This window comes from Myotis yumanensis, unplaced genomic scaffold (genome assembly GCF_028538775.1).
Source record: "Myotis yumanensis isolate MYYU_CA2020_CCGP unplaced genomic scaffold, mMyoYum1.0.hap1 SCAF_3, whole genome shotgun sequence".
Lineage (NCBI taxonomy): Eukaryota > Metazoa > Chordata > Mammalia > Chiroptera > Vespertilionidae > Myotis > Myotis yumanensis.
This window is the reverse complement of record NW_027223754.1, coordinates 21,227,022-21,239,442: the sequence shown is the minus strand read 5'-3', so window position 1 is coordinate 21,239,442 and position 12,421 is coordinate 21,227,022.

Here is a 12,421-nt window from a genome sequence, read left to right as displayed (position 1 = left end):
GGGGTAGTCTCTCCATTAACCTATTTCAAAGGCAAAATCAGTTTGCATGTAAATACATATATGTGTGTACATATTTACATGTGTGTGTATATATGTACCCACAAATATATGTATTGATTCCCCACCCTAAAAGTTACGATCAGATAATCCTCTCATATAGCAATATGCAATCTTTATGGTTGAATTGGTAATTTTTTTTTTTTACTTGTGATGTCAGAATCAATTTTAGCACTGAACTCTGGAGTTTTTCTACTATTTAAGCTAAAGGTTTAAGACCCCTCCATGACATCAGACCGTGAGACCAAATATCTAACATTAATGAGATGACACATCAAGAAAACCAAAAGGGATGGGGATTGAGCCTGCAACTGAGGACCCGGGACCCTTCAATCCACAGGCTGACACTCTATCCACTGAGCCAAACTGGCTAGGGCTAATGGAACACTAATAAATAAACGGGCACGAAACTCAAAGGAACAGGAAAAAAATTATGTTCAAGTGATCCTGTGTCATGTTAAAAATAAAATTCTGATTGCTTATACTGCCCTATCTAATCCATTTATACACAAGGTTTATAATTCATCATATATTATAATTCATAACATATTTTAATATATAATTCATATTTTCACTAGAGGCCTGATGCATGAAATTTATGCAAGGGTCTTGGCCCTGGCCCCTGCCTGCCGCCGCCAAGGCCAGGGGCCTCTGCCATGGCCCCTGCCCTCTGCAGCTTTGTCTGGAAGGAAGGACGTCCAGAAGGATGTCCAGTCTAATTAGCATATTACACTTTTATTATTATAGATAATATATACATATGGTTTGATAACAGTTCTAGAGAAATGGCCCTTAGCCCCCTAGCCAAAGTGAATAAATTAAAGGCTAGTCTCACACTGTGTTAGAGTTTCTACAGGAAAACCATGTTGACTGAGAGCCCTCTGCCAGGAATGTAAATTGCCGTGTGTGTAGGGGCCCTCTCATGTTGCTATGCACCAGTGTTCTCTCAATCAGCTTAGGCCTGTTGCAATAAAAGAAAGTCAGCCAGTCAAACTCTGCCACTTCCACTGCAAAGATATATGAAGACTTCCTCCTCCCAGTCATCAATTCACACTCACCAGGCATGTACCACACCGTCGAAGCCTCTCCCTCCCTGAGTCTGGAAAGGAGAATGATGGCTGTGCACTCACCTGTGGCCCACCAGCCTGGTTGCGTGGGGAGAAGTCAGCAGAAGTGCTCCAGGTCCAGCTGCTTGGGCTGGTGTTGAAAAATGTTGAATAATCAAATTGCCCATTTCTGCTCAATTGCTCTAATTTATTATCCCAGGCATTCTGAATGCTAATGAATACTACCTATCATGCCAGTCCATGTCACTCTTCTTTATGATCTTATTAAAATCTCCATGTTTCTTAGCCCAGTGAGGATGAGTAGAAAGTGGGACAGCTGTCCTCCTGCCTCCAGGGTGGTTCAGACACCCGCCCTGTCACTGCTAACGGCTGAATGATTTAGGCCACATGAGCGGCCCTGGAGTGATATTTTTATACCCGTGACAGGATTGTATAACTTTGAGAAAGGCCATTAGTGACTACAAAGGAATAAGCAGGAGGGGGGAGCAGGCAAGTAAATCTTTGGATTTGACTCTTCATAATAAAATGCCCTTCAGATTTAGATTTAATGAGCTGGTTATCTCACCAAAAGGGAAGGGGAGTCTGTCACCCCAGCTTCCCAGCTCCCCTCAAGACGTACCCAATTACAAAAGGGAGACAACAGATGCTTGGTCCTGCCTGGTGCAGGGTGGCATAGTGGCCAGAACACAGCCCCGGGGAACAATTAGCAGCCCTCAGATCTTCAGGATGGTGACTGGGAAGGGAAGCCAAGAGGTCATGTGTGTGACCCAAATAGGATTAAAAGGGAATGAGTTGTTAGTTAGTTAGCCCCTTAGCATATCTGTCAGTTCTTTGCATCCGCTTCATTGAAATGGAAATAACACTATTTTGCTAGCACCATATGGTGGGGACTATTTGACAGAGGCCTAAAGCCATATTGCCTGGTTGGGGAAGGGGGGGTGAGCGAGATTTTTCATTTTAATATTTTATTTTAATATTAACCATGAAAGCCATACAATAGGAAAGCTTCCAGAGGAAAAGTATCACTACCATTTTCCATTTGAGGAGTGGCACATGCATTTAGTTTCCTCTTGGAAATGTTTTATTTGTAAAAGGAAAATAATAAGTTGGATATTTATGTGTGCATATTAATAACCATTTCTCTAATGTCCATTTTTCAGGTGTGGGGCAATCATTAGGTTTTGTTTTAGATAAGGCTCATATATAAAGCTGATTTTATTTTAAGAGATATATATGTGATGTGCATGTATGTGTGTATGTTTGTATGTATGTATTTGTAAGCAAATACATAAAATTCCTCAATGCCCCCTAAGCTTACCAACTTATGGGTCCAAAGTCAGATTCCTGTAGTACATCTATACTATTGATAACCTCCTCCTACTGAACTGCAGGAGTACATTGTATTTCTCCAGGTGTTCAGTGAGAGTTGTAAACAGGACTTGGAATGTGTTTTGCACTTGTTTTGGTCCTGGAATACACATCTGCCTTTCTTGCTAGCCCAGCATGTTCTAGTGGTTGTTAACCTATATCTGCTTAAAAGGGGTAGTGTCAATATTCTTACCTCCATCCCCCACCTACCCACTCCCATCCCTAGTCAGACCTCTGGGCCACTGTGCTCCCCTCTTTACTGCTGGGCATTCTTACCTCCTCTCCCCATGATGTTCATCTCTCTCTGGCTTGTAAGGAAATTCCTTTCTTCCCCCTTTCTAGCATCATTATTTTTACTGAGGAGGTGGAGGGCATATCCCAGCCCAGGTGCTGTACCCACCCTTAATGAATGTAGTCATTATAAGTTTAACACACACACACACACACACACACACACACACACACACCACACCCTCCTCTCCTCTCAGGGGAGCTGGGTCACTTCTAGGGGGCTGGTTGGAATGCATTTAAACATAGCCTCAGTGTACTAGGATGTACTTTTCACTCCAATTTAGCCCCTACTATTGGGCCAGACTCCTTTATGTTAATGTTTTTCCTCAAAGCCCTATAGTCCCTCCCTGCAATCTGGTTTGCATCAGGATCTATTCAACCCCTAATAAATATCAGTACTACTCTGAATCCCAGTTGTATCAATTATGTTCTTAACCATTAGCTCCTAGATCCCAAGCAAATCATGAAACATGTCTATACTTAGAGGTGGGGTTAATAAAATGTTTTCTTGACCCCCACATTCTTGCATATCCTAGATTGAGATATCCAGCCAGCACCACTTACTAGATGAGGAAAAGAATGAGAGGAAAAGCAAAAGAAAGAAAGTGAATCTGGAACTTGCTAGCTTGAGATTAACTGATTTTTCTGGACATTTACTAAATGATCTATTAAGATCCAAGCTAAACAAAGGGAAATGTTATAAATGTTAGTTATGCAATGTTAAATCTTGACCAAATAACCATGTAACATTGACTGTGAAGAGGTTACATTATTAAATTTGTCAAATTTAACAACAAAAAAGTGCCCACGGAGCACACTGGTTGTCTATTGTATGTATCACCCGCAGTTAATACTTGGTTTTATATGTCTTAAGGTATCTATGTGGATGCCAGGCAAACAAAACCATTTTAATGTTAGTCTTGTTCTACTCACAGCACTGCTACGGAAGGAGAAAGGGTACAGCATTTGTTCTTACTCAGCAGGCCAAATCAAACCACTTCATCTATTTCAACTCTCCTCTGGGAAGCTATCCATGTGAGAGGTATGGTTGTGCATGCATGTATGTGAGTGTATGTGTGCGTGCACATGCATGTGCTAATCGCAGCCATTCACCTGTGAAGAGAAATATTTTAAGAGAAATTACACTAATAGTTGTAGCCTTTAAAAGCAAGACACGTGTATTGTACATTCTAGTGGATGAGAGGTCATAAATGTTACTGTCTCAAATGTAATGCTGCCTCCTTTGCTTGGTGCTTGAACAAGCATAAAGAGCCCCATGGCAGAGCTGGGCAACAGAGTCTGTGAAATAGGAGGTGGCGGCATCTTCACTATTGCTGCCTGCCCCTTTCTTAGCCTTTCTGTGCCACGCCCTCCCTCTGCCACAGAAGAGAAGATGTATAATCCAGTCTTGCTACCATGTTGGTTATTCAAAGTGTTCCTTCTATTAAACGTGCACACATTTTCAAAGAAGGTCATTGGGAGAACCTAATAGCTAATAGAAAGAGATGAAGGCCCTGATCACTGGCCAGGCCTAGGGACCCTACCCATACATGAATTTTGTGCACCGGGCCTCTAGTATGTCAGTAAAGACAATGGGTAAATGTTTAAGGGTAGTAGAGTGAGACATGCTGCCATACCTCCTAATCCCTCTATGTAAGCTGTCACTTCCTTTGCTAACATTGACACACTGCATGGAAAAATGGAGCTGATAGACTAAGTTTGGCTATTTTCAGAGAAGTTTTCCAGTTTGGGTAGAGAGCTTAGAGACTGCTCAGCATTATATATCTTAAAAGTAAACTACACACACAACAAAAATTGAGGCAATTGTTAACTCCAGGGAAAACCAATGGCACAAGAAGACAGTGTAATACATTGCTTCACTTGGCTCATCTGTGAATGCTGAATGTGTGTGTAATTAAAAAGTGTTTTGGGAGGATAGGAGTGGTTGTAAAAGTTATGTGGAAGTTGTAGCATAGGAGTTAAATCCTCATCTTTTATTGAGAAAAAAAGAATTTTCTAAAACTGAAAATTTAGAAATAGCCATGTTATTTGGAAACATGGAAGTAAATAGAAAAGTAAAAGCAGCTGCCTCTGCTGAATGAATGTTTGGAAATAGATGTGGCAGGGAACTGCTGTTTATCTTTAGAACAATGTTGGGGATCATTTGATTTTTTCAAGTATGTACATGTATTCTGATAAAAATAAAAACTACATTAAAATGTTTTCTAAAAGCCTAAGGCAGGGAAAGCAAGTGTTGTCATCTTGCAAGATATGCTGTAGTTTTAGAAACCCAGGCCAGTGGAAGAAAAGAAAGTGTATTTTCCTTGTGCCTCTCTTTAATCATGAGGCACCCTCTCCCAGACAGCCCACAGTAGGTCTCTTTTCCTATAGTATCTAGAATTGGTCAGATACCTGTCCTTAAACCAACTGCTGGCAAGGAAATGATATACCATGACTAACTTAGGCTAATGAGAATCTGACTCCAAGTCACGTGGGGGATGGAAGAGAGCACCCAAACACAATAGGTGCTCCACTAGTAGAACAATTGGCTGGGAGATCAATAATTGCAGGGGGGAGTTTGCGGGGAAGTAGAAAAGGGTATAGAGGGGAATAAATGGTGATGGAAAAATAAAGAAAAAAGTATTTTGTAGGAAAAAAAGAGTCTATTGTCACACAAATAATTTTTTATAAAATCCATCTTTTATTGCTTTTCCCTCTCTTTTGTTTTAAATCAATGAAGCAATGCTGAAAGGCTATAGAAGTAAGTAAGGCACATATGGGTTCTTGTAATTGTGAATGTATCAGGATTTGACATTTATGGGCTTTAGGCCTATACTCAACATGAAGGAAAAGCATCACATATGTAATGCTAATATGCCAACACGTGGAACTATGTTATTCGGTTTTATCCAGTTTTATAAAGGACATCTGCTTTTTTTTCTAGTTATGTGTTGGTTCTCAGTACTTATACAGTTTAATAGACCTATGGTTCTGACAACAACTAATATCTATAATATGTACTAAGAAAGAGCCTTAACTCTTATAAACCACATACTTCCAGATAATGCTTTTCCAGAAACCACACTTTCTAAAGGAGTAGGACTGCTTAGTATGGTTGTGCAGGTAATATATATTATAACGGAATATTACTCACCCATATGTAAGAAGGAAATCTTATCTTTTGCAACAATATGGATGGACATTGATAGCCTTATGCTGAGGGAAATAAATCAGAAAGAGAAAGACAAATACTCTATGTTCTCACTTACATGTAGAATCTGAAAAAACTGAACTCATGGAAATAGAGTGTAGAGGTAGTTGCCAGGGGCAGAGGGATGGGGGAAATAGGGGGATGTTGAGCAAAGAGTATAAACTTCCAGTTAAATATGAATAAGTTCTGGGTATTGCATGGTGACTATAAAAGATAGCATTGTAGTATATACTTCAAAGTTAAGAAAGTAAACCTTAAATATTATCATGACACACACACACACAACGTAATTATTTGAGAGTATGAAGATGTTAACTAACCTTATTATGGTAATCATTTCACAATCTGTATTTGTATAAAATTATGTTGTAAACCTTACATTTATGTATGTTCTATATTAATATTATTTCAATAATATTGGAAAAAGCAGTAATGCACACTTATTATAAACACTAGAGGCCCGGTGCATGAAATTCGTGCACTGGGGATGGGTGGGGGGTCCCTTAGCCCAGCATGTGCCCTCTTGCAGTCCGGGACCCCTCCCTTGTTACTGCCCACCTGCTTGCTGCTTCCTATGGCTTGGCTTGCTGCTCCTTAGTTCTGCCACGAAGGCCTTGGGTCTGCTGGGTGCCGGGCCTGCGGGTTTGTGTCTCTGATACCCCCAGCAGCCCCAGCACCAAGGTGGCGGGCTTTGGGGCGGCTGGGTACAGGCCCCCCGTTGCGTGTTTGTGTCTTCTATCAGGCCCCCAGCAGCCCCAGCAGCCCCAGCACCACCTAAATAACTTAAGGGAAACTTTATTTAGTCTTCTTTTAAAAGCAATCTAGTTTAAAAATGAGTTGCAGTTAAGACAGAACAAAGAACATGGTACCTAAGAGTGAGATAGACTGACAGAGGAGAGGCTGGGCACTGGTCAGGGGCTTACATGCCAACTGTTCTCCACCTGGGAAATGATGTAAAATCGGTTTCTTTAGTTTTCTGCTTAATGGTCTTCTCCAGCACTGAGGTCAGAGGAGCCGCCTTCCAGCCCGTAGGCTGCTTCTCAGAGTCAAAATTTTCGCCATAGGCCTCTGCCTAGGACAGGACCTCTGCACCCCCAGGGTGCATAAACACACAGGGCTTCCATCAGGCTCTGCTGATCCCGGGGAGGGAGGTCTCTTGGCTCCGCTGATCCAGGCTGCCTGGAGGCCTCTCGGCTCCACTGATCCCGGGGCGGGAGGCCTCTCGGCTCCGCTGATCCAGGCGGCCGGGAGGCCTCTCGGCTCCATTGATTCCAGGGCCAGGAGGCCTCTCGGCTCCGCTGATCCGGGGGCGGGAGGCCTCTCGGCTCCGCTGATCCAGGGGCGGGAGGCCTCTCGGCTCCATTGATTCCAGGGCCAGGAGGCCTCTGGGCTCCTCTGATCCAGGCAGCCGGGAGGCCTCTCGGCTCCATTGATTCCAGGGCCAGGAGGCCTCTGGGCTCCTCTGATCCAGGCGGCCGGGAGGCCTCTCGGCTCCACTGATCCCGGGGCCGGGAGGCCTCTCGGCTCCGCTGATCCCGGCCTGGCTGCCGCCGCCATCTTGGCTGACAGTTAATTTGCATATACTCACTGATTAGCCAATGAAAAGGGTAGCGGTCGTACGCCAATTACCATGTTTCTCTTTTATTAGTGTAGATTTTAGAAAATTTTCAAGAATATCAGGAAGTATATGAATGAAAATCACTAGGTATTGGGATAGAAAAAAGGCCTTTATTTTTATTTTTATTTATTTATTTATTTATTTTTGCTGTGGCCTTACACAATTTATGAGCAGTGCCTGATAATTAAACCCCAAGATTGTTAGCTCCTCTGGTTCAAACAACCCCTCTGTTCAAACTGTAAGAGAAAATAATTTACTCTAGACTACATTCTTGAATACATACGCCTCCTCCCTGCTGTTTCTACAACTCAGAGATTATTAGTAGAAATTTCCCTCCTCTCCTCCCCTTCACACAAGCCTCTTTTGAACTTTTACTCTAAGAATGTTTTACAGGCTTTGGAAAAACACTGAGAGGCCTCCCAGTCTTCTGCCTGGATTGTTTCCTGAAGAACTAACAAAGACAACCCCCCTGATGACTGCTCAATTTCAGCCCAAATTCTCCTCCCTTTCTTGTCACCTAGCAACAGCAGCCAAGGCTTTAAAAGGGAAAGTAACTTTTGTTCTTTGCCCTTGTATTGATTAGCAATGCACCAGCCCTTTTCCTTCTGGGAAAGTAAAATGAACTTCCTCTCTGCATCTATCACTTCTTTTAGTTGTGAATTCTTTCAGGGTCACTGTCATTGGCCAAAATCCTAATGCTAGGGATTCCACTCCCCAGAGGTGACATCATTAATGGTAACAGCACATTGAGGAAGTTCCTTCCTGGTCTTCTAACTGTGTGTACTGCTAAAGTGGAACAATAACTTGTAATCTGCTTTTGTTTTCTCCTGAACATCATGATTTTTTTTTCAAATCATTAAAGTCTCTGACAACACAACTTAAGGAAAGACAGAGACAAAGAGATAGTCAGAAGAGCAGTCTAAGTAGACTGAACTGTTCAAATACAAGACTTTAAATGAGGGCAGCCAAAAATTCACCTCAGTGTACCTCACCTCATTCAGCATCAATTATAATAAAAATAGTGAGGGTAATGCTCTATTTATTAGGAAATCAGATTTCAGGCATTGTCAACCATCTGTAACAGAAGAATGACATTTTTTCTTTTTGAGTAGAAAGGAATTCAAACACAATATACTGTGTAAATGATTCTGTTTTATGAGGTCTGTAAGGTTGCTCTTTTCATTATCATATATTATATATACTGCATTCCTTTTAAAAAACAGAAATTAACTTCTGTGTATATTATATGGTTGTGTTAATGTCTTAGATTTCTCTTTTGAATGTTCTTTTCCTCTTAATTGTATATTAAACTAATGATGATGGTGATACCAATGAAGTGTCTAAATGTTTTAATAGTATCTATGGTAGGCGTCCCATAAAGTTTAATTTTTATGTACCATCATAGTACTTGCAGCTCTGCTCAGCTGCTCATATGTTCTCTGGTCACTTTTGAATATATTGCTAATATTAAGTCCTTAAAACAGTCTATAGGCAAGGTGGAATTCTCGATATTCATGCTGATGGAGTAGTTGGGGTGCTAGAAGGATAAGTAGGTTTTACAAGATTAGGTGGGAGTTGGGGTCCTAGAAGGATAAGTAGATTTTACAAGATTAGGTGGGTGTTGGGATAAAGGGGTGTGACAGGAATCCATGTTCTTTGGCCTCTAGCTACAGGACTCTGCTTGGAACAATTGTGGTCTCTACATACAATAGAAGATTTAGGACAAAATTTTTTTTAGTTTTCACCCTAATTTCACCCCCAAATGATATTCAATTCTACATTATTTAAAACATAATTCTGTTAGCAAGCTCTGCCTTTACATCATAGAGGTAATAATATCTTCAGATTGTACTTAAGGAGCCACCAAGATGGAGAAAGATAACCGCGGTGTAATTCCTGGGTATTTCCTAGGCCTAATAACAATAAAACAACTAACATTGATTCAGCATTTGCTATATACCTATTGCTGTGCCAGTCACTTTTTATACATTCTCTTACTCAGTCTTTTATATATATATATATATTTTTATTGATTTCAGAGAGGAAGGGAGAGGGAGAGAGAGATAAAAACATCAATGATGAGAATCATTGATTGGCTGCCTCCTGCACGCCCCCCACTGGGGATCCAGACTGCAATCCCAGGCATGTGCCCTTGACCAGAATCGAACCTGGGACCCTTTGATCCGCAGGCTGACTCTCTATCCACTGAGCCAAACCAGCCAGGGCCTCAGTCTTTAAATAAAATAAAACTTCCTTGAGATATGTAATTTTCCCCAAATTACTGAAAAGAAATATGACTTTTCAAAAGTTAAATAGCTTGCCAACATCAAACATTTAGAAAGTGAGATGGAATGGGAATTCAGATCCAGGTTTTTCCAATTCTAAAACCTAGGGTCTAGTTCTCCCTGCCTATTTCAGTAAACAACTTTCCTACTAAGAAACTGCTATTTAGCTCGAAAATTCTATCAGACTTTCTAAGCTAAGTCTTAATTCTCCACTTTTTTGAGACAGTCATCTAAGCTTCCAGCCCTTGATCTACAAAACCTCAAGAAAACACAGTTCAGGTGTTTTCAGGTGATCATACTCACTCCCTAGAACAGTGGTTCTCAACCTTGGCTGCACATTAGAATCACCTGGTAATGGGAATCTACCGACATTACCCTCTTATCGTATTGTGATTTATGATATGAAATATATATTTGGTCTGTGTCCCTTTTTCTGGCACAAGGCTCTTAAAAACCTTTGGAGTTTCCAGTGATTAGAGTGGTAAAAGTGTTTTTGTTATGCTAATGAGCAACTTTGGGAAAGCACCTGAGGACAGGGGCTGGTTGCCAATGGAGCTAACCCTATGATTGGAGGGTTGGGCCATTGACTCCCACCCCCCGCCTCTCGAAGAGGAGCTGCTTAGCCAATGGTTTAATCAATCATGATTACGTAATGAAGCTTCCATAAAAAGCCAAAAAAAAACCCACGGGGTTTGTAGTTTCCAAGTAGTTGAAGACTAGGAGGTTGGTGGAGAGTGACCAGCCTGGAGAGAACTTGAACACTCCGCACCCTTTCCCCCAACTTGCATCTCTTTCGTCTGGCTGTTCCCGAGTTACATCTTCTTATAACAACCCTGCAATCTAGTAAGTAAAATTTTTATTTGATTTCTCAGAGCTGTTCTAGCAAATTAATCGAACCTAAGGAGGGGGCACCTCCTATCTGTAGCTTTGGGTCAGAAGCACAGGTGACAATTGGGCTTTCAATTGGCGTCTAAAGTGAGGCGGGGCGGGGGGCGGGGAGCGGGGACAGTCTTGTGGGACGAAAAGCTTATCCTATGGGATCTGACACTATCGCCACGTAGGCAGGGACAGAATTGAGTTAAATTGTAGCTGGTGCCAGAGACTTGCTTGGTGATGTGGAGAAAAAAAACCTACCTATTGAAATTGGTGTCAGCATTGAATAGCCTTCTGGTTGGGCATTTTGTGCATTTTGTGTATTATTGTTGGCGCAGTTTGGGGCTTCTATCAGGGCCACTCTTGCTCAGTAGTTTGTATTACTGGATTTTGCCTACCGAACAGCAGAAACATTTCTTCCCCTGCTTCCCCAGCTTCCTTTTGGCACCACTAAATTCAGTAATTAAAACTATCAGCATCTTCCTACCATAGAATTTCCAGAGATCAGAGGTTCACTTTTAAAGAAACTCTTGTATACAACTTCCCCTTTTAGGTAGGAGTTCTAGACTGAGTCTTATTAACATTTACATAATGCCCCTGGCTATTCCTGTAGCAGATCAGCAAACCTTGTGGCCCTGAAAGGTCATGCCTAAATTAGATTATTAGCTTTGCCTGGGCAAAGACTGGGGAGAAGGTCTATACCCTGAGAGGCATTCTGAGGAACTGTGTAGTTGAGAGAGGTTAAAAGAAAAGAAAAAACAGCAAACTCCAGGCAAATTCTCCAGACAGACATGATATGCTCACACAGTTAACAAAGGGAAGAGTGTGGGACACCTCTCTCCTGAGTCACTCCTTCCAGCCACCAGGAGAGGTACATGTAGCCATTTATTTTGTCAATTGACTAATCCTTGCAAATATCTTATAAAATCTCTTTTCATAAATGTGAAGTTGGGTGTGACAGAGGACAGAACTCTAAATCTGTATTTATGGACCAGCATCAGATTAGTAGAAATAATCTGTATTCCTATTTAGCTGCAACCCATTCTTAACCTAGTATAGAATCAAAGGAGAAGTGGACTGAAATGGTTAAGAGAAAGTTTTGTCTTTATACTCAGCTTGTCTGATTAATCTGAGATTAGAACTACTCATGACTCACTTTATAGTCCTCCAGGATTTCTTTCACCTATCTGATAAGGTGAGCAGAGGATGCCATGATGGCCCATGTCACCTGGCACAGTCTCAAAGTTCTAGCTTCTACAGAATGGTTTCCAAAAGGCCTCATGGGAAGCAGTGACCCAGGTTGCTAATGGAAATATGTTGGCCTTGGAGAAGTAACACTCCCACCTTGTGGTTTGTTCCCCCCCATCTTGTTTAAAATTAATAGTTGGTTACTTTCAAATGCCTTCTTCACTTTCCAACACCCAACTTTCTACTAGATGAACCGTTCAGTGATGTATTCAAGACTGTATTTGCAGTGAAAAATAACTTTACTAGGGAGAGGACTTTAATATATGTATTTTAAAAAACCACTGTTACAATAAAGGAAATTTAAACGTAAGACAACATTGACAAATGTTTTTACCATGGGGCAACTGGTGGATATTATGTAATAGCTATATACCTAGTCTCCCAAAGAAAAAGCTAAAGGATA